Raw genomic sequence first — 21,193 nt, forward strand, 5'->3', positions numbered from 1 at the left:
TCTTTCCGTGTGCCATTCAGAGTAGTTGATCATCATATTATCAAGAAGCTTTGTTGCTTCACCAAGAGTGATGGACATAAAGGTACCTCCAGCAGCCGAATCCAATAAATTCCATGAAGAAAAATTTAGTCCTGCATAGAAGGTTTGGATGATCATCCAAGTAGTCAGTCCATGGGTTGGGCAATTTTTAACCAGAGATTTCATTCTTTCCCAAGCTTGAGCAACATGTTCAGTATCTAATTGTTTAAAATTCATTATGCTACTCCTCAAAGATATAATTTTAGCAGGGGGATAATATCTACCAATAAAAGCATCCTTGCATTTAGTCCATGAATCAATACTATTCTTAGGCATAGATAGCAACCAATCTTTAGCTCTTCCTCTTAATGAGAAGGGGAACAATTTTAATTTTATAATGTCACCATCTACATCTTTATATTTTTGCATTTCACATAATTCAACAAAATTATTAAGATGGGCAGCAGCATCATCAGAACTAACACCAGAAAATTGCTCTCGCATAACAAGATTCAGTAAAGCAGGTTTAATTTCAAAGAATTCTGCTGTAGTAGCAGGTGGAGCAATAGGTGTGCATAAGAAATCATTATTATTTGTGGTTGTGAAGTCACACAACTTAGTATTTTCAGGGTTGGCCATTTTAGCAACAGTAAATAAAGCAAACTAGATAAAGTAAATGCAAGTAACTAATTTTTTTGTGTTTTCGATATAGCAAACAAGATAGCAAATAAAGTAAAACTAGCAACTAATTTTTTTGTATTTTGATTTAGTGCAGCAAACAAAGTAGTAAATAAAACTAAGCAAGACAAAAACAAAGTAAAGAGATTGAGAAGTGGAGACTCCCCTTGCAGCGTGTCTTGATCTCCCCGGCAACGGCGCCAGAAAAAGAGCTTGATGGCGTGTAACTCACACGTTCGTTGGGAACCCCAAGAGGAAGGTATGATGCGCACAGCAGCAAGTTTTCCCTCAGAAAGAAACCAAGGTTTATCGAACCAGGAGGAGCCAAGAAGCACGTTGAAGGTTGATGGCGGCGGGATGTAGTGCGGCGCAACACCAGGGATTCCGGCGCCAACGTGGAACCTGCACAACACAACCAAAGTACTTTGCCCCAACGAAACAGTGAGGTTGTCAATCTCACCGGCTTGCTGTAACAAAGGATTAACCGTATTGTGTGGAAGATGATTGTTTGCAGAAAACAGTAGAACAGAATTGCAGTAGATTGTATTTCAAGATAGAGAATTGGACCGGGGTCCACAGTTCACTAGAGGTGTCTCTCCCATAAGATAAACAGCATGTTGGGTGAACAAATTACAGTTGGGCAATTGACAAATAAAGAGGGCATGACCATGCACATACATATTATGATGAGTATAGTGAGATTTAATTGGGCATTACGACAAAGTACATAGACCGCCATCCAGCATGCATCTATGCCTAAAAAGTCCACCTTCAGGTTATCATCCGAACCCCCTCCAGTATTAAGTTGCTAACAACAGACAATTGCATTAAGTATTGCGCGTAATGTAACTAGTGACTACATCCTTGAACATAGCACCAATGTTTTATCCCTAGTGCAACAGCACATCCATAACCTTAGAGGTTCTTGTCACCCCTCCAGATTCACGGAGACATGAACCCACTATCGAGCATAAATACTCCCTCTTGGAGTTACTAGCATCAACTTGGCCAGAGCATCTACTAATAACGGAGAGCATGCAAGATCATAAACAACACATAGACATAGCTTTGATAATCAACATAACAAGTATTCTCTATTCATCGGATCCCAACAAACGCAACATATAGAATTACAGATAGATGATCTTGATCATGTTAGGCAGCTCACAAGATCCGACAATGATAGCACAATGGGGAGAAGACAACCATCTAGCTACTGCTATGGACCCATAGTCCAGGGGTAGACTACTCACACATCACACCGGAGGCGACCATGGCGGTGTGGAGTCCTCCGGGAGATGATTCCCCTCTCCGGCAGGGTGCCGGAGGCGATCTCCTGGATCCCCCGAGATGGGATCGGCGTTGGCGGCGTCTCTGGAAGGTTTTCCGTATCGTGGCTCTCGGCACTGGGGGTTTCGTCACGGAGGCTTTAAGTAGGCGGAAGGGCAAGTCAGGAGAGGGCACGGGGGCCCCACACCATAGGCCGGCGCGGCCAAGGGGGGGGCCGCGCCGCCCTAGGGTTTGGGCACCCCGTGGCCCCACTTCGTTTCGTCTTCGGACTTCTGGAAGCTTCGTGGCAAAATAGGACCCTGGGCGTTGATTTCGTCCAATTCCGAGAATATTTCGTTACTAGGATTTCTGAAACCAAAAACAGCAGAAAACAAAGAATCGGCACTTCGGCATCTTGTTAATAGGTTAGTTCCAGAAAATGCACGAATATGACATAAAGTGTGCATAAAACATGTAGATAACATCAATAATGTGGCATGGAACATAAGAAATTATCGATACGTTGGAGACGTATCAAGGACACACGGGATTTTAGTCTAGTGCTTTCGCTACATACGGCTAATTAATCTTCATTGTTTTGATAAGTGTTGTGTGGGTGAACCTATGCTAATGTACCGCCCTTCCTAGGACTAATACATACTTGTGATTATACCCCTTGCAAGCATCCGCAACTACAAGAAAGTAATTAAGATAAATCTAACCACAGCCTTAAACTCTGAGATCCCGCTATCCCTCCTGCATCGATATACCAACGGGGGTTCAGGTTTCTGTCACTCCGGCAACCCCGCAATTGGCAAACGAGTACAAGATGCATTCCCCTAGGCCCATAAAGGTGAAGTGTCATGTAGTCGACATTCACACGACACCACTAGAAGAATAACACCACAACTTAAATATCATAACATTGAATATTACTCAACCATACTTCACTACTAACATTTAGACTTCACCCATGTCCTCAAGAACTAAACGAACTACTCACGAGACATCATATGGAACATGATCAGAGGTGATATGATAATGAATAACAATCTGAACATAAACCTTGGTTCAACGGTTTCACTCAATAGCATCAATAACAAGTAGAAATCAACACCGGGAGAGTTTCCCCTATCAAACAATCAAGATCAAGCCCAAATTGTTACAGCGGTGACGGCGTGCAGCGGTGGAGACGGCGGTGATGATGATGGAGATGATGATGATGGTGATGGAGATGATGTCCAGCTCGATGGCGGTGACGATGGCGTCGATTTCCCCCTCCGGGAGGGAATTTCCCCGGCGGATCTCAGCCTACCGGAGAGCTCTTTTCTCTCTGGTGTTCTCCGCCCCGCAGAGGCGGCTGTGACTCTTCGCGACTTACCCCCCAGAGCTTAGGTTTTCGGGACGAAGAAATACGCGAAGGAGAGAGGGCCAGAGGGGGCTGTGGGCCCCCTCCTCACATGGCGGCGTGGCCAGGGCAGGGCCCGCGCCGGCCTGTGAGGGGGGCCCATGGTGGCCCTCCTCGGCTCCTCCTTCTGGCTTTCGTCATCTTCTGGAAAAATAGGATTTTTCATATAACTTTCGTTAATTGTTGATCTTCCGAAATATTGCATTCTGACGGCGCTTTTTCCAGCAGAATCCTGACTCCGGTGCGCGATCCTCCAATAATCATGAAACATGCAAAATAGATGAAATAACATAAGTATCATATCCAAATATGAAATATATCAATGAATAACAGCAAATTATGATATAAAATAGTGATGCAAATTGGACGTATCAACTCCCCCCAAGCTTAGACTTCGCTTGTCCCCAAGCGAAACTGAACTCGGTAAACAGGACCACATGTTTATGGAGTGAAGAGTCGATAAATAAAATACGGAGAAGAAGCATCATATTCATTCACACAAGACATTCTAGTAAACAACTTCCTCATATAATTCAACTTGAAACAAGTATAAGGTAATCACAAATAAAGGTGCATAAGAAATCATAATTGGTGATGGCAAACTTCGTTCTTGGCCAGAGAACAATTAACAGGTTATACTTATCTTATCGAGCAGCGCTCTCATGTTAAAGTTTATATGGCACAACTTGCATACTCAATCATAATAGTTTCCTCATGATCATTGATAACTTGCAAAGCTATATTCATTCAGATAAAACTTATACTAAACAAGGAAGAATAAAAGACATGATGAAGCAAATCACAATATAATGGCTTGATCACAACAACTCAAATGCTTGCTTAAGATGGAGGGAAATAGGTTTACTGACTCAACATAAAGTAAAAGACAGGCCCTTCGCAGAGGGAAGCATGGATTAAATCATGTGCTAGAGCTTTTTCAGTTTTGAAATCATATAAAGAGAGTAAAAGTAACATTTTGAGAGGTGTTTGTTGTTGTCAACGACTGGTAGCGGGTACTCTAACCCTCTTGCCAGACAAACTCTCGAAGAGCGGCTCCCATAAAGTTTTATTTTGGGTTGGCACTCCTTCCAACCTTGCTTTCACAAACCATGGCTAACCGAATCCTCGGGTGCCTGCCAACAATCTCATACCATGAAGGAGTGCCTTTTATTTTAGTTTTATTTAGATGACACTCCTCCCCTCCTTTGCTTTCTCAAGCCATGGCTAACCGAATCCTTCGGGTGCCGTCCAACAATCACATACCATGGAGGAGTGTCTATTTAGGTTAATTAATTTGGGACTGGGAATCGCATTGCCAGCTCTTTTTGCAAAATTATTGGATAAGCGGATGAAGCCACTAGTCCATTAGTGAAAGTTGCCCAACAAGATTGAAAGATAAAACACCACATACTTCCTCATGAGCTATAAAACATTGACACAAATAAGAGATAGTAAATTTTGAATTGTTTAAAGGTAGCACACGAAGTATTTACTTGGAATGGCAGGAAATACCATGTAGTAGGTAGATATGGTGGACACAAATGGCATAGGTTCGGGTTGAGGTATGGATGCACGAGAAGCATTCCCTCTCAGTACAGGTCTTTGGCTAGCAAGGTTAATTAGCAAGCACAAGAGTTGAGGGAAACAAACAAATATACATGTGATAGAAACAATCATGCATCTTTCTTGTAAGCACAAACAATTTTAACTTCAGAATAATGAGCTATGAGCTAACAAGAAAAGAAGACAATGAAACAACTACATGTATTTCTCTTTTCTACTTAAACCTCAAAGTGTTGTTGCTATTGACCAATGCTAAGTTTGAAAAAACCAAATAGATTAATTCAGTGCTCCCAAAGTGATACCAATACTAAAATCAAGATCAATCATATAATAGAGATTGCAAACTAAAATAAGGTGTGCAATATGTAAATGATAATACTTCTCATTAATATTCCATAACGATAACTCACACCAAGGGATACATAGACAACCAACTAAAGGGGAGATACTTCCACACTGCAACCCATCTTATATGATAACTTGCCTACTCATGATATGACTCTACTTGATAGTAAAAGTAAAAAGGTAGTGATGATGTAATACCGCGGCACTCCCCCAAGCTTGGAACAAACCAAGGGGATGCCAATACCGATGATGAATTACTCCTTCGACGATGGTGGTGATGAATTCTCGACAAGCTTCTCAACAAGCTCCTGAAGCTCATCAATCTTGTACATGAGGTTGCGGATCATCTCCGAATTGTGCTCAACGCGATTAAGAAGTATGTCTGACGGCGAGTCCCAATTCTTGGAGTTATTTCCCCACCCTTCAGCTTCAGGCTTCGTCCTCCCTGCAGTGTTAGAACGATCTATATCACAATTGCTAGGCAATGCTGCCTTGTGAGTCCTTTCAATTTGACTATTGTAAATTATATTGCGGAAGGGGTGGTAAGTGCCTGAAGAAGATGTCTTTGGAGCTAGGTAATGACGTGGAACCCTTCCTCCGGTGCGAATTCTTGCGCTCCTGTTTGCACTAAAAGGGTTATCCACCACCTCGATGCTTGCGATGGTAGCACGCGGGTATGCGCGCGAGTCTTCCTCCATTTCTTCTTCATCTTCTTCCTTGACGCTCTCGTCCACCTCTTTCCACTCGGGATCTTGAATATCTTCATCCGAAAGCCCCTTGCCCTTGTTCTTGGAGACCATGGTGCTTCTAGACTGAAAACAGATCCTGGCGGAAACAGCTCGAAACAAAACACGTCGAGAAAACGATACACCAGGGGTCCGGGGGATTATATAGCAGGAATTTGTATGTCATAAGGAAAGTACCAGGTCGAACCAGAGTCGGAAAGAGGCGACGAGGCGGCCAGCTCATAGGGCGGCGCGGGCTAAGGCCTGGCCGCGCCGGCCTATGGGGGCACGCCCTCGTGCGTCTCCTCCACTCCGTTTCGATCTCGTAATTTTTTATATTTTCCAAAAATAGCAAAAACATTGTTTGGAAAGTAAATCGCGAACTTTTTATTACCAGTACTGTTACCTATTCAAAGTCGAGTTCTGGCGGACTGTCAATTTGACCTTTGATGAATGCCTCCGGTGTTTCCACTCGAATAACATCAACATCTACATTATAAGAATCACCTGAGATATAATGCTTGAGTCTTTGTCCATTCACCACTTGTGTGGCATTGCCTTGGAGAGAGCTAATTTTAATTGCTCCTGAACGATACACCTCCTCAAGAACATATGGTCCTTCCCATTTCGAGAATAATTTCCCTGCAAAGAATCTGAGACGAGACCGATACAATAGGACTTTATCCCCAATATTAAATTCTCTTTTGATAATCCTTCTATCATGCCATTTCTTAACTTTCTCTTTAAAGAGTTTAGCATTTTCATAAGCTTCACTTCTCCATTCATCTAGAGAACTCAATTGTAGCAACCTCTTATTACCGGCAAGTTTAGGATCTTTATTTAATTCTCTAACCGCCCAATAAGCCTTGTGCTCTAGTTCTAAAGGTAAATGACAAACCTTTCCATAGACCATTTTATAAGGTGACATACCCATGGTGTTTTTATAAGCAGTTCTATAAGCCCATAGTGCTTCCTTCAATTTACTAGCCCAATTCTTTCTAGTTTTATTAACAGTCTTTTGCAAGATAGATTTAATTTCTCTATTTGATAGTTCTACTTGCCCAGTAGTTTGAGGATGATAAGCGGAAGCAATTCTATTATTAATACCATATTTAGCAAGAGTTTTTCTAAAACCACCATGAATAAAATGAGAACCTCCATCAGTCATAATATATCTAGGAACTCCAAATCGAGGAAAAATAATATCTAAAAGCATTCTTAAAGAGGTCTCACCATCAGCACTTTTTGTAGGTATGGCTTCCACCCATTTAGTAACATAATCAACAGCAACAAGTATATGAGTGTTACCTTCTGAAGAGGGAAAAGGTCCCATGAAGTCAAATCCCCAACAATTGAATGGTTCAATAACAAGAGTATAATTCATAGGCATTTCATTGCGTCTGGAGATATTACCAACCCTTTGGCATTCATCACAAGATAAAATAAACTTTCTTGCATCTTTGAAGAGAGTTGGCCAATAAAAACCTGATTGTAGAACCTTTTGTGCAGTTCTTTCTCCGGCGTGATATCCTCCATAAGCACTACCATGACATTTACTCAATATCTCCTGTTGTTCATATTCGGGAACACATCTTCGCAGAATACCATCCACTCCTTCTTTATATAAGTGTGGGTCATCCCAAAAATAATGCCTCAAGTCATAAAAGAATTTCCTCCTTTGCTGGGCTGAAAAGGTTGGAGGCAAGTACTTGGAAACAATAAAGTTAGCATAATCAGCATACCAAGGACTGTCTCGCGAGCTCACCTTTATTACAGCCAATTGTTTATTTGGAAAACTATCATTAACAGGAACAGGATCATAAGCAATATTTTCCAATCTAGACAAATTATCAGCAACAGGATTATCAGCACCTTTCCTATCTACAATATGTAAATCAAATTCTTGCAACAGAAGTACCCAGCTAATAAGCCTTGGCTTAGCATCTTTCTTTTGCATAAGGTATCTGATTGCAGCATGATCAGTATGAATAGTAACTTTTGAATCAACAATATAAGATCTAAACTTATCACAAGCAAAGACTACAGCTAACAATTCTTTTTCAGTAGTAGCATAATTTCTTTGAGCAGCATCAAGAGTTTTACTAGCATAATGAATAACATTCAATATTTTATCTACTCGCTGTCCAAGAACAAAATCACTAGCATCACACGTAATTTCAAATGGTAAGTTCCAATCAGGAGGTTCAACTATAGGAGCAGTTGTTAAGGCTTTCTTTAGAGTTTCAAAAGCTTCCTTACAATCATCATCAAAAACAAAAGGTACATCTTTTTGAAGAAGATTAGTAAGAGGCTTTGAAATCTTGGAGAAGTCTTTAATAAACCTCCTATAAAACCCAGCATGACCAAGAATACTACGAATACCTTTAACATCCCTAGGATAGGGCATCTTCTCAATTGCTTCAACTTTAGCTCTATCAACTTCAATACCTCTCTCGGAAATTTTATGTCCCAATACAATTCCTTCATTAACCATAAAGTGGCATTTCTCCCAATTAAGAACAAGGTTAGTTTCTTCACATCTCTGCAAAACTTTATCGAGGTTCCGCAAGCAATTATCAAAAGAATTTCCATAGACAGAAAAATCATCCATGAATACCTCTGCAATACTCTCGCAAAAGCCATGAAAAATAGTAGACATGCATCTTTGAAAAGTAGCAGGAGCATTACATAAACCAAAAGGCATACGTCTATAAGCATAAGTTCCATAGGGACAAGTGAAAGTGGTTTTCTCTTGATCCTTAGTTTTAACAGCAATTTGTGAAAACCCAGAATAACCATCAAGAAAGCAAAAGTGAGTATTTTTAGATAACCTTTCTAACATTTGATCAATAAAAGGCAAAGGGTAATGATCTTTCTTAGTAACTTTATTAACTTTTCGATAATCAATGCACATTCTATACCCTACAACTACTCTTTGAGGTATGAGCTCATCATTATCATTGGGCACAACAGTCATTCCTCCTTTCTTAGGAACACAATGCACAGGACTAACCCATCTACTATCAGCAATAGGATATAGAATACCAGCTTCAAGAAGTCTTAATACCTCATTTCTTACCACATCCTACATCTTAGGAATTAGACGACGCTGAGGTTCAACAACAGGCTTCGCATCATCTTCCATATTAATGGCATGTTGGCAAATAGAGGGAGAAATCCCCTTCAAGTCATCAAGTGTGTAGCCAATAGCTCCTCGGTGCTTCTTCAGTATTTCCAATAACATTTCTTCTTCAAACTCTGAAAGCTTAGAACTAATAATAACAGGATATATTTTCTTATCATCAATATGAGCATATTTAAGATTATCAGGCAATGGTTTTAAATCAAAGACAGGATCTTCCTTTGGTGGTGGTGTTGTACCCAGATCTTCCACCGGTAAATCATGCTTAAGAATAGGTTGACGAAGGAAAATTTCATCAAGCTCATCTCTTTCTTCCCTAAAAACTTCACTCTCACTATTCTCCAAATGTTGTTGCAAAGGATTATTAGGAGCAAGAGCAATAGATGCACACTGTTCAACTTTAAAATCATTATTAGGCGAATCAATTTTATAAGGAGTTTTGGCAAATTTAGAGAAGTTAAACTCATAAGATTCACCAGCAAATTTAGTCAAAATTTTCTCTTTCTTGCAATCTATAATAGCTCCACAAGTATTTAGAAAAGGTCTACCAAAAATGATAGGACAATATTTACTAGCAGCAGAACCAAGTACCAAAAAGTCAGCAGGATATTTTATCTTACCGCATAGAACTTCCACATCTCGAACAATACCAATTGGAGAGATAGTTTCTCTATTAGCCAACCGAATAACCACATCAATATCTTCAAGTTCACAAGAACCAATTTCGTGCATAATCTCCGTGTAAAGCTCATAAGGAATAGCACTAATACTTGCACCAATATCACATAAACCATAATAACAATGATCACCAATTCTAACAGATAGCATAGGAACACTTGTTTTCTTGGACTTATTAGGATGTGAAACAATATTAGAGGCATCTTCACAGAAAATAATATGACCATCCTCCACATTTTCAGTCACAAGATCTTTAACTATTGCAACAGCAGGTTCAACTTTTATTTGTTCTTCAGGTTCTATAGGTTTCTTTTCACTTTTATGAACCGCACTATTTATAACAGAGTACTCCTTCATTTTAGCAGGGAAAGGGGTTTTTTCAATATAAGCTTCATGAATAACATGATCAACAGTTTCAACTACAACACATTTATTTATAGATGAATCAATTTTATCTTTATACGGTTCATGATACTTATCAAACTTCTTCTTAGGCAATTCATAATGAGAGGCAAAAGCTTTATAAAGATTTGCAGCAACTTGAGAATCAAGACCATAAGTAGCACTCATATTACGAAATTTATCAGTATCCATAAAAGCTTCAATGCATTTATAATCATAATTTATACCTGATTCTCTATCTTTGTCGTTCTCCCATCCTTCAGTATTCTCCTAGATCCGATTAAGAAGGTCCCTTTTAAACTCTTCCTTATTGCGTGTAAATGATCCAGAACAAGAGGTATCCAGCAAGGTCTTGTCTTGAAAAGAAAGTCTTGCATAGAAATTATCAATAATAATATTACCAGGGAGCTCATGAATGGGGCATTTGAGCATTAAAGACTTCAATCTCCCCCACGGTTGGGCAATACTCTCTCCTTCATGAGGCCAAAAATTGTATATGTGATTCCGATCTTTGTGAATCTCACTTGGATGATAGAACTTAGAATAAAACCGGGGCACAATATCATTCCATTCAAGAGAATCCCCATTATCCAGTAATTTATACCAATGCGCCGCTTTACCAGACAGCGATATAGAGAATAGTTTCTTCCTCACTTCATCCATAGCAATACCTGCACACTTGAATAAACCGCATAATTCATGTAAGAACAGTAAATGATCTCCAGGGTGGACAGTTCCATCCCCTGTATAACGGTTATCCACTACACGTTCAATAATTTTCATAGGTATTTTGTATGGTATTTCTTCCTCACCTGGCGCTTCATCCACTACCTTTGTAGTAGTAGTAGATTTCCCAAATAAAAATTCAATAGAAGATATCTCCATAATGAATTATAGCAGCAGGCCGAAATAAAATCAGCACAAACAGTAGAAATTTCCCTTCCCAATTCCACTTACCAATAGCGCTTCACTCTCCGGCAACGGCGCCAGAAAATAGTCTTGATAACCCACAAGTATAGGGGGTGTATCGTAGTATCTTCGATAAGTAAGAATGTCAATCCCAACGAGGAGCAGAAGGTGTTGACAAGCAGTTTCGATGAAGGATTCACTGTAAATGCTCACAGACAAGTATTCAGGTGGTTTTGATGTAACAGATTTATAAAGTACGAGTAAGTAAAGTGCGAGAGTAATAATTGCAGCGAGTGGCCCAATACTTTTTAGCACAAAGGACAAGCCAGTTTGTTTACTTATAATGACCAAACGTTCTCGAGGACACACGGGATTTTAGTCTAGTGCTTTCGCTACATACGGCTAATTAATCTTCATTGTTTTGATAAGTGTTGTGTGGGTGAACCTATGCTAATGTACCGTCCTTCCTAGGACTAATACATACTTGTGATTATACCCCTTGCAAGCATCTGCAACTACAAGAAAGTAATTAAGATAAATATAACCACAGCCTTAAACTCTGAGATCCTGCTATCCCTCCTGCATCGATATACCAACGGGGGTTCATGTTTCTGTCACTCCGGCAGCCCCGCAATTGGCAAACGAGTACAAGATGCATTCCCCTAGGCCCATAAAGGTGAAGTGTCATGTAGTCGACGTTCACACGACACCACTAGAAGAATAACACCACAACTTAAATATCATAACATTGAATATTACTCAACCATACTTCACTACTAACATTTAGACTTCACCCATGTCCTCAAGAACTAAACGAACTACTCACGAGACATCATATGGAACATGATCAGAGGTGATATGATAATGAATAACAATCTGAACATAAACCTTGGTTCAACGGTTTCACTCAATAGCATCAATAACAAGTAGAAATCAACACCAGGAGAGTTTCCCCTATTAAACAATCAAGATCAAACCCAAATTGTTACAGCGGTGACGGCGTGCAGCGGTGGAGACGGCGGTGATGATGATGGAGATGATGATGATGGTGATGGAGATGATGTCTAGCTCGATGGCGGTGACGATGGCGTCGATTTCCCCCTCCGGGAGGGAATTTCCCCGGCGGATCTCAGCCTGCCGGAGAGCTCTTTTCTCTCTGGTGTTCTCCGCCCCGCAGAGGCGGCTGTGACTCTTCGCGACTTACCCCCCGGAGCTTAGGTTTTCGGGATGAAGAAATACGCGAAGGAGAGAGGGCCAGAGGGGGCTGTGGGCCCCCTCCTCACATGGCGGCGCGGCCAGGGCAGGGCCCGCGCCGGCCTGTGAGGGGGGACCATGGTGGCCCTCCTCGGCTCCTCCTTCTGGCTCTCGTCTTCTTCTGGAAAAATAGGATTTTTCATATAACTTTCGTTAATTGTTGATCTTTCGAAATATTGCATTCTGACGGCGCTTTTTCTAGCATAATCTTGACTCCGGTGCGCGATCCTCCAATAATCATGAAACATGCAAAATAGATGAAATAACATAAGTATCATATCCAAATATGAAATATATCAATGAATAACAGCAAATTATGATATAAAATAGTGATGTAAATTGGACGTATCAGCCACCTGTGTTGGTTCCTCCCCAGCAAGACAGACCATTCTATATATACTTGTCAGTGGCTGACACTTCCACCGCCTCAGTGGTGGTGCAACTTTATGATGGTCTGGAGAGAGTTGCTTTCTACCTCAGTAGGAGGATGTTGGATGCAGAGACTAGGTACCCTGAGATCGAGAAGTTGTGCCTCTGCCTATTCTTTACCTGCACCAAGCTTCGTCACATCTTGCTGTCAGCAGAAATTGTCATCATATGCAAGTCAGACGTCGTCAAACATATGCTGTCAGCTCCTGTGTTGAAAGGCCGACTCGGTAAGTGGATGTTTGCATTATCGGAATTTGATCTCCGGTATCAGCCTGCAAAAGCAGTCAAGGGACAAGCGTTGGCCGATCTTATTGCTGAACGAATCAACACTGATATAGCAGCACTGTCTGTACGTGCATAGGCCATGTTCTTCGATGGATCGGCTTGTGATGATGGTTGCGGCATCGGCATTCTACTCGTGTCGCCTCGGGGGGCAACATATTCCTTCTCCATCAGGCTACCTACCCCTTGCACCAACAATGTCGCTGAGTATGAATCAATACGCAAGGGAATGGAGTTGCTCTTAGAAGCCAGAGTAGAGGCAGTGGAACTTTTTGGAGACTCAAAATTGGTGATTTCCCAGCTCACGGAGGAATACAAGTGCGAGAGTGAGTCACTCTTCCCATTATGGATGCAATGCCGTGAGCTGATGGCACAATTTAGGTACATAAACTTCAATTGGGTCCCAAGGTCGCAAAATACCGAGGCCAACGATCTCGCACAGATGGCGTCAGGCTACAAGGACATACCAGATGGATCCGATGTTCAGGTACAGTTCCTGGAACAGGATGACTGGAGAGCCGATATCTTCAATTACTTGAAAGATCCGGCTCGGGGGGCACCTAAACGGATAAGGTACAAGGCCATGAAATATGTCCTTATAGGAGATGACATGTTCCACAGGACTTTGGAAGGGTTACTTCTCAAATGTCTGGGACCAGCCGAGTCAAATCGGCTCTTACACGAGGTACACGAAGGCGCCTGTGGAACTCCCCAATCGGCTCATAAGATGAAGTGGCTGATTAGGCGATCAGGGTTTTACTGGCCCACCATGCTTGAGGATTGCTTCAGGTACTATAAAGGATGTCAAGCGTGTCAGATGTTTGGGAAAATTCAGATGGTACCCGCATCAGCAATGAACCCCATCATCAAGCCTTGGCCATTTCGAGGTTGGGGCATGGATATGATCGGCAAAATCAATCCTCCATCAAGCAAAGGCCACGTGTGGATCTTGGCCATTACAGATTACTTCACTAAATGGGTGGAGGCCGTCCCTATGAAGTCAGTGAAATCGGAAGATGTTATCAAGTTTGTGAAAGAACATGTCATCCATAGATTCGGGATTCCCCAGACTATCACGACCGATGGAGGTTCGGTCTTCATTTCTAAGGAGTTTAGAAAGTTTTGTGAGGACACGGGAATCAAGTTGATCCGATCATCTCCATACTGTGCTCAAGCAAATGGGCAGGCTGAAGCGTCCAACCAGAGCCTTATCAAGCTGATTAAGAGGAAAGTTGACGAGCACCCTAGACGCTGGCACGAGGTACTATCAGAGGCTTTGTGGGCTTATCGCATGTCATGTCATGGGGAAATAAAAACCTCGCCATACCATCTGGTCTATGGACAAGAAGCCGTATTACCCTGGGAAATTACGGCTGGTTCAAGGCGTGTTACGTTTCAAAATGATTTAACAACTGAAGAATATGCAGCCCTGATGAGTGATAGCATTGAGGATCTAACGGAACTCAGACTTTGGTCGTTGGAGAAGATTAAAGAGAACAAAGCCAAGGTAGCTCGCGCATACAATAAGAAGGTGAGACCAAAGGAGTTCCACGTTGGTGATCTGGTATGGGACGCTGTGCTGCCATTGGGGACTAAGGATGCAGTATATGGTAAATGGTCTCCGAATTGGCACGGGCCGTACAGAGTCGACCAAGTTTTAAAGGGTAATGCATACATGCTCGAGCAGCTGGACGGTGTTAAATTCCCAGTAGCTGTCAATGGTCAGCATCTCAAGAAATATTTCCCAAGCATGTGGGATGACGGACAGTGAAATATGGGGGCCGATGCATGAAATCGGCCAGTAAAAAAACAAAATGTACATACAAGTCACAGCCGATGCACGGACATCGACTTTAGAAAAATACACAAAGCAACAGGACGCAAAGTACAGCCGATGCACAGACATCGACTTTAGACTAAAAAGCCGATGCAAAGACATCGACTCTAGAGGTACAAGCTCAATTGAGCAGTTATCAGATTACATAGAGAGGCTCTACTGAAGGAATGCCTCGAGGGCATGGAGGGCGTCAGCACGAACACGATCCACCTCGGCGATCTCGGCCTCATCATCTTCATCCTTGCCTGTCACCAGCTGTTTGTTCAGGGCACGTATTTTAGCCAGATCAGTGTTCAGTTCAGCTTTGAGGCCTTCTGCTTCCTCTTGGGAGCGGGCAATAAGAGCTTCCTTATCTTGGATAAGCTGTTTGGTTACCCGGACCCTCTCTTCAAGGTCCTCCAGTTCCTTTCGCAAGGTCTCAAGTTCAGCAGTGCTGACAGAGGTGTCAGCTTTGGCGTCCAAGGCTGCCTTTTTCTCATTAAGCCGCTGACATTTGCCTGCAATATCGGCTTTCAACGGAAGCTGGGCGTGGCGTAGGTCGATTCTCTGACGAGCCCACTTCACCCTTGACCTGTAGGCAGACAGAGTCACAACTGGCCAGAGTTTCACCTGCAACGTCACCGGGAGATGGGGCTGGATGTCTTCAAGAATGCTCTTCACTTCCTCGGGGTCTTCAACCAATGTCTCAACTGAGGAGGAGAGCAGGGCCTTGAGACGCTGGAGTTGACCATGTGTAGCGCTGGGTCCTGGCTCTTCACTTGCCCTAGAAGTAGCTGGTTCGATGGATTCAGGGTCGAACGTTAGCAAGTTTGAGAGGTCATAACCCTGACAAACAACAAGAACAGCGTCAGTATGCAGCAAAAGAGAAGGGTAGAGCCAAGGGAAAGGAGTGTACCTCTCCTAAGACCAGAGGGACAGCCGATGATGAGGTGATCGGCTCTTGTGTTTCTGCTGTGGGCTTGGCCAAGTTGGCAACCTTGTCAGCTACACTTTTAGAGGTTGCTAGGGCCAGGGCGGCGGATGGCATCAGTACCTCCTCGACTTCCCCACTAGAGGTGTCATCAGTCTGCAAAGGAAGTGGTTAGCCGATGAGAGCAACGATGGGTTAGCATGAAATATGAGCCGAGGAGAGTATGGAGGGTAATTACATTTGAAATCTCCTGGTTTAATGAAGAGGCTTGCGGTTCCTTGCGAGCTCTCTTGATGCATCGGCTCTTTGTGCGTAGACCGCCCTGCCCTGCTTTGATTGGAGCTTGGGAGGCAGCAGGTTCAGGAGCTGACCTTTTCTTGGAAGCCGACGGTGGCAAGTCTGGATGGCTCTGCGTGGTGGTTTTCCCAGAGTTGCCCGAGCTCGAATCCCTTCGACTGGATTGTGTCTCCTCGCTGGAGTTGTCTTCGGTGGAGGCCTATAAAAGAAGAGTTAGTAAGCACATGCATGTTGCAGAAGCCTAGAAGGATAGATGAAATCGGCCAAGGCATGGATCAGCTTACGTGCAAACTTTCTTGAGATGGAGTAGGGTTTTGGCGCTTCAAGGTCTTCCTGGCAGCTACTTTCCTCACTGCCTTTCTCGCCTTGATTGAGGCTCGGGGGGCAGCTGGCCAAGAAGATATTTTGCTCTTGGGAGCCGATTTTGGTGAAATCGGCTGGCTCTGCATCACAACCTTCTTCAAGGGAGGTGAGCTTTTGCAGAAAATGACCACCGGAGCTGGTGGGATGAATTTGAAGGGAGAGCCATCATCATGTACAGGTTCTGGACCATCTTGTTGCTGCAAGGAGACAGAGCAAGGTTATAAAAATCATTATAAGCCACTGTAAGAAAATTTGTGAGTAGTGGTACCTGTTCTGCAGGGATATCATATTCAGCATCAAGTTGTTTCAGCAACGGTCCCAGAGCTCTTCTGAAGGCATGGGTCTTCCACATGGACCACCAGGTCTCAAAACCCTCAGTTGATGTGGTGAAATAGAGGTTGTGAGGGACTGGAATGGCTAGAGTATCAAAGAAGGAGTAACACCTCTGACCGGTGAGGACATCAGGTAACTCAGCTCTGCTCTTTGTTAAGTGGTGGAGGAAGAAGTGAGGAGACACCTGCCCAAGACCAAACTGCCGGGCTGCTACGACCGGCTGATAAGACTCATAACCAGGTTTGATGATCCTGTTTGAGGTGCTCATGCCAACTGGAAGGAAGCAGGGATGGATCATGGTGGAAAACAACTGCCGAGTACTGGCGTCATCGGCAAAGCTGTCTAGCCTGAAGGAGACTGGATTTTCAAAATTTTCAGACAAGTGGCCAAAGGTGGAAAGTTTGGGATCTGGTTTTGGAAATACAGCTGAGCCCATAGCTGAATAAACCACCAGGGGCCTCCTGTTTTGACTGTCTTTTGGGAGAACAGGTTGAAAGACATCAGTTGGAGATATCGATAGACCTCTCCAAGGAACAGTTTGCCGATGCCAAGTTGGGTGCCTCTGGCAAGTTCATAGGCCAAGGAAAGATAATTCTTGGTTGGGGCAAGTGAAGGGCCACAAAATATGAAGTGTTCCAGCCAGAAATTCAGGAAGGCTGTGTGTTCTTTCTCTGTTACAGGGCCTTTGGTTTTCATGTGGCGTCTAAGGTAGGCACCCCAGTTTGTGCACTCTGTTTTGGAGGAGAGTGTGAAAGGGACCTTTGGCAGCATAAAAGCAGAGGGGCTGGGGGATGAAATGTCTAGACCAGTGATCATGGCCACATCTAGCAGAGTTGGTGTCATGGGACCGTGGCCAAACATGAAGCAGTTCAGGGCATCAGACCAAAGGTAGCCGATGGTTTTCAGAAGGTTTTCATGCTTCTCAAGGGGAGACAATGACAAAGACAAAGCATCGGCTATTCCTGTGGTTTCCCATGTGGCTTGGTGAGTTTTGGATATTCTACTGTACCAGGAAACCCAATCTTCAGGAGGATTAGGCCAGGCTCGTAAGCAGTCGGCCCAAGAGGTTAGGTCTAAGTTCTGGTTCACAAAGGGAATTCTATTGGCCTCGCAAGAAATCAAATGGGCAGGACTCTCGGTAGAACGAGGGCCAAGACAGAGAGAATTTGGAAGAGAAGGATGCGGCAGCAGAATGTCTGATACCTAAAATTAATGACGGAATGAGACATTAATTCAGATGTTTGCTGTTAATTCTAACACTATGCTCGGATGGCGAGGAGCGGTTGAGGATTACCTTCAGGCCAGAGACCGTAGCGTTGGCACTGGATGATTCCGCCATCAGATTCACTGCGGAGTTGAATCTGCGCGATTGGGATCTGAGATTCGCGTGGCTGTGAGTTGAATCTGTTCGAGTGGGGATTTGGGGATCTGTGTTTACTCTTTCAGACAAGGGTCGCAGGTTACCGTTTGAATAGGCAACTGATTTGGCCTTACTCGCGTTTTATGGTAAAAGACCGATGTGTTGCCATCGGCTCTTTGAGCGTTGACCTACTTTGACAATCGGCAAAATCGATATGAAAGCAAAATCAACATGGAAACATTTTTCATTGATGAAGAGGGTTTTTTACAGAGAAGAGCCGATTGCTCACAAAAGGAAGAACAAAAGAAAGATCTACTGATCAATCTACTACTACTAATCCTATACTAGTAGATGCTAATCTAGGGGCCGTCGCTGCCCTCGTCGTCGCCGTCGTAGCTGCCGTCGGCGCTGCTGCCGGCGAAGTCCTCGTCGCTGCTGCCGTAGCCCTCGGCAGGGGCTTCTTCCTCCACCTCGTCGTCGTCGTCGTCCTCCGACCCGGCGCGGAAGCGTTTCGCCGGCGGATACTCGTCGGAGGAGGCGTCATCCTCCTCTTCCTCCTCCTCGTCGGAGGAGGTGAAGTCGCCCCAGGAGAAGAGGTCGTCGTCGCTCTCCGCCTCCAATTCCCCGTCGACGAGGAACCGGAGGTCGTCCTCCCCGTCGGTCAGGGGTAAGTCGTCATCTGACCCGACGATGGTCAGGGGTGCGCCATCTGGTACGAAGGCGAAGTCCCAGTCTCTCTCATCCCAGTGCTCGGGAGCGCGGGCATTGTACGCCGCCATCTGGTCGTACTCCGGCATCGGCTCGCTGGAGGAGGAGGACTGGAAGGAAAGACCCGATGAAGCAGAGGAGGAGGAGGAAGACATGGTTGCAGAGGAGGGGTTTTTTTGATGGCTAGTGCGGAGCAGGAGGATAAAGAGGCGAACTGCTCGATACGGTTAAATAAAGGGGATATAGTGGAAATGATTTAATGCTACGGCGGTTTCCGAGGACGTGGTGCCAAAACTGTCAAATCGTGCAGAGAAGTTGAGAAGGCAAGGCATCATGATGAAAGGATACTGTGACGGTTCTGCTCTGCCACGACGTGACCCTACGAAGAAAAAACAGAGTGGTTTTGGAATTATCATTGCCAAAACCAGGGGGGCATGTGTTATCGCCAGATTTTAACCAGGTCCGGAGATGGGCCGTGATTAAATGGGCTTAGAGAATATGCACGTGAAATATTTCTGAATCGGCCTCGTACGAGAATTTGGGCTAGACTGCCTGTGTATTTGTACATTATGGTAGATTTAGAATTAAGAGATAGAGTTTAGTTCGTACGCAGTTAGGTTTATTTCCCAAGTTAGAAAGTCTACGGGCTATAAATATGTACCTAGGGTTATTGAGAAAGGAGGACGATCACGTTCGCAACAAACCAATCTAGGCGCATCGCCACCCCTTGTTTCGAGGGTTTCTTCCGGGTAAGCGCCATGCTGCCTAGATCGCATCTTGCGATCTAAGCAGCATCAAGTTTATTCGTTGTTTATGTGTTGCTCGTACTGAAGCCTTGTTGATGGCGAGCAACGCCGTTATCATAGATGTGTTAGGGCTAGCATCGATACTTTCTTGATGTATTCGCTTAGTTATGCTATCCCTAGATATCTAGCTGCCTTTACACCTATCTTAGGTGTAAGGGCAGCACCTTGCTTAGTCTTTATTTAGTAGATTTGATCTGTCATGGTCGTTCCTTGTTTCCCAAGGATTAGTTTGATATCTGCATGGTTAGGCCTTGCAAACGGGTTGAATGATCTAGTAGTGCGTGAGGTATGGTTTGCCGATCCTAGAGGAGTTGTTCCGGGAATCAACTCCATGTTGGTTTTTAGGCCTTTTCTAGGACTAGTTTTCCGTTATCTTTCGTATCTGCCTGGCTCAACTACGTGTAGGACGTTCCAGTTATGCGGTGAAAACCCTAGATCGTCGTAGATCGCTTTAACTTAATATTGATCAAGCAGGACCACCATGTTATCGTAGATCCAATACGAATCATGGGTGGATCGGCTCCTTGAGCCGATTCACAGGATAACCTGAGAGCCGATCGAGGCTCGTATTTAATAATTACGTGTCTGCCATGTAGGAAATTAATCGAAGCAATCCATCACCTTCCTGACCAGGTATAGGTCAGGTGGCACGCCCTCGCACCAGCTAGGACGTGTGCCGGAGCATTGCGGGCCGTCGCCCGAGGGACCAGGGCCCACCAGCAGTTCTGGGAGCCTCCCGGCTCTTCCTGTTGCTCGTCGCTGCTCGCCAGTGGGTTTTGGCAAGAAACACCTCGACGCCCACGTGGGACAGCTCAGCTCTCATCGCCGCCCTCAACAACCTCGCGCTTCAGCAAGGTGGTTGGGTCATGGACTCAGGCACGTCCTCGCACATGACCAACGACGATGGTAACCTCACACGTTCCTCCCCCTTCGCACTCCTCACTTCGTCACCGTCGGGGACGGCACCACCATCCCTATTGCCTCTTCTGGTTTCACCTCCTTTCACACACCTTTGATATGCGTACAGCACGCGTCCGTTGGGAACCCCAAGAGGAAGGTGTGATGCGTACAGCGGCAAGTTTTCCCTCAGTATGAAACCAAGGTTTATCGAACCAGTAGGAGCCAAGAAGCACATTGAAGGTTGATGGCGGCGGGATGTAGTGCGGCGCAACACCAGAGATTCCGGCGCCAACGTGGAACCTGCACAACACAACCAAAGTACTTTGCCCCAACGAAACAGCGAGGTTGTCAATCTCACCGGCTTGCTGTAACAAAGGATTAGATGTATAGTGTGGATGATGATTGTTTGCAGAAAACAGTAGAACACTATTGCAGTAGATTGTATTTCAGTATAGAGAATTGGACCGGGGTCCACAGTTCACTAGAGGTGTCTCTCCCATAAGATAAACAGCATGTTGGGTGAACAAATTACAGTTGGGCAATTTACAAATAAAGAGGGCATGACCATGCACATACA

Source organism: Lolium perenne, chromosome 1 (genome assembly GCF_019359855.2).
Source record: "Lolium perenne isolate Kyuss_39 chromosome 1, Kyuss_2.0, whole genome shotgun sequence".
Taxonomy (NCBI): domain Eukaryota; kingdom Viridiplantae; phylum Streptophyta; class Magnoliopsida; order Poales; family Poaceae; genus Lolium; species Lolium perenne.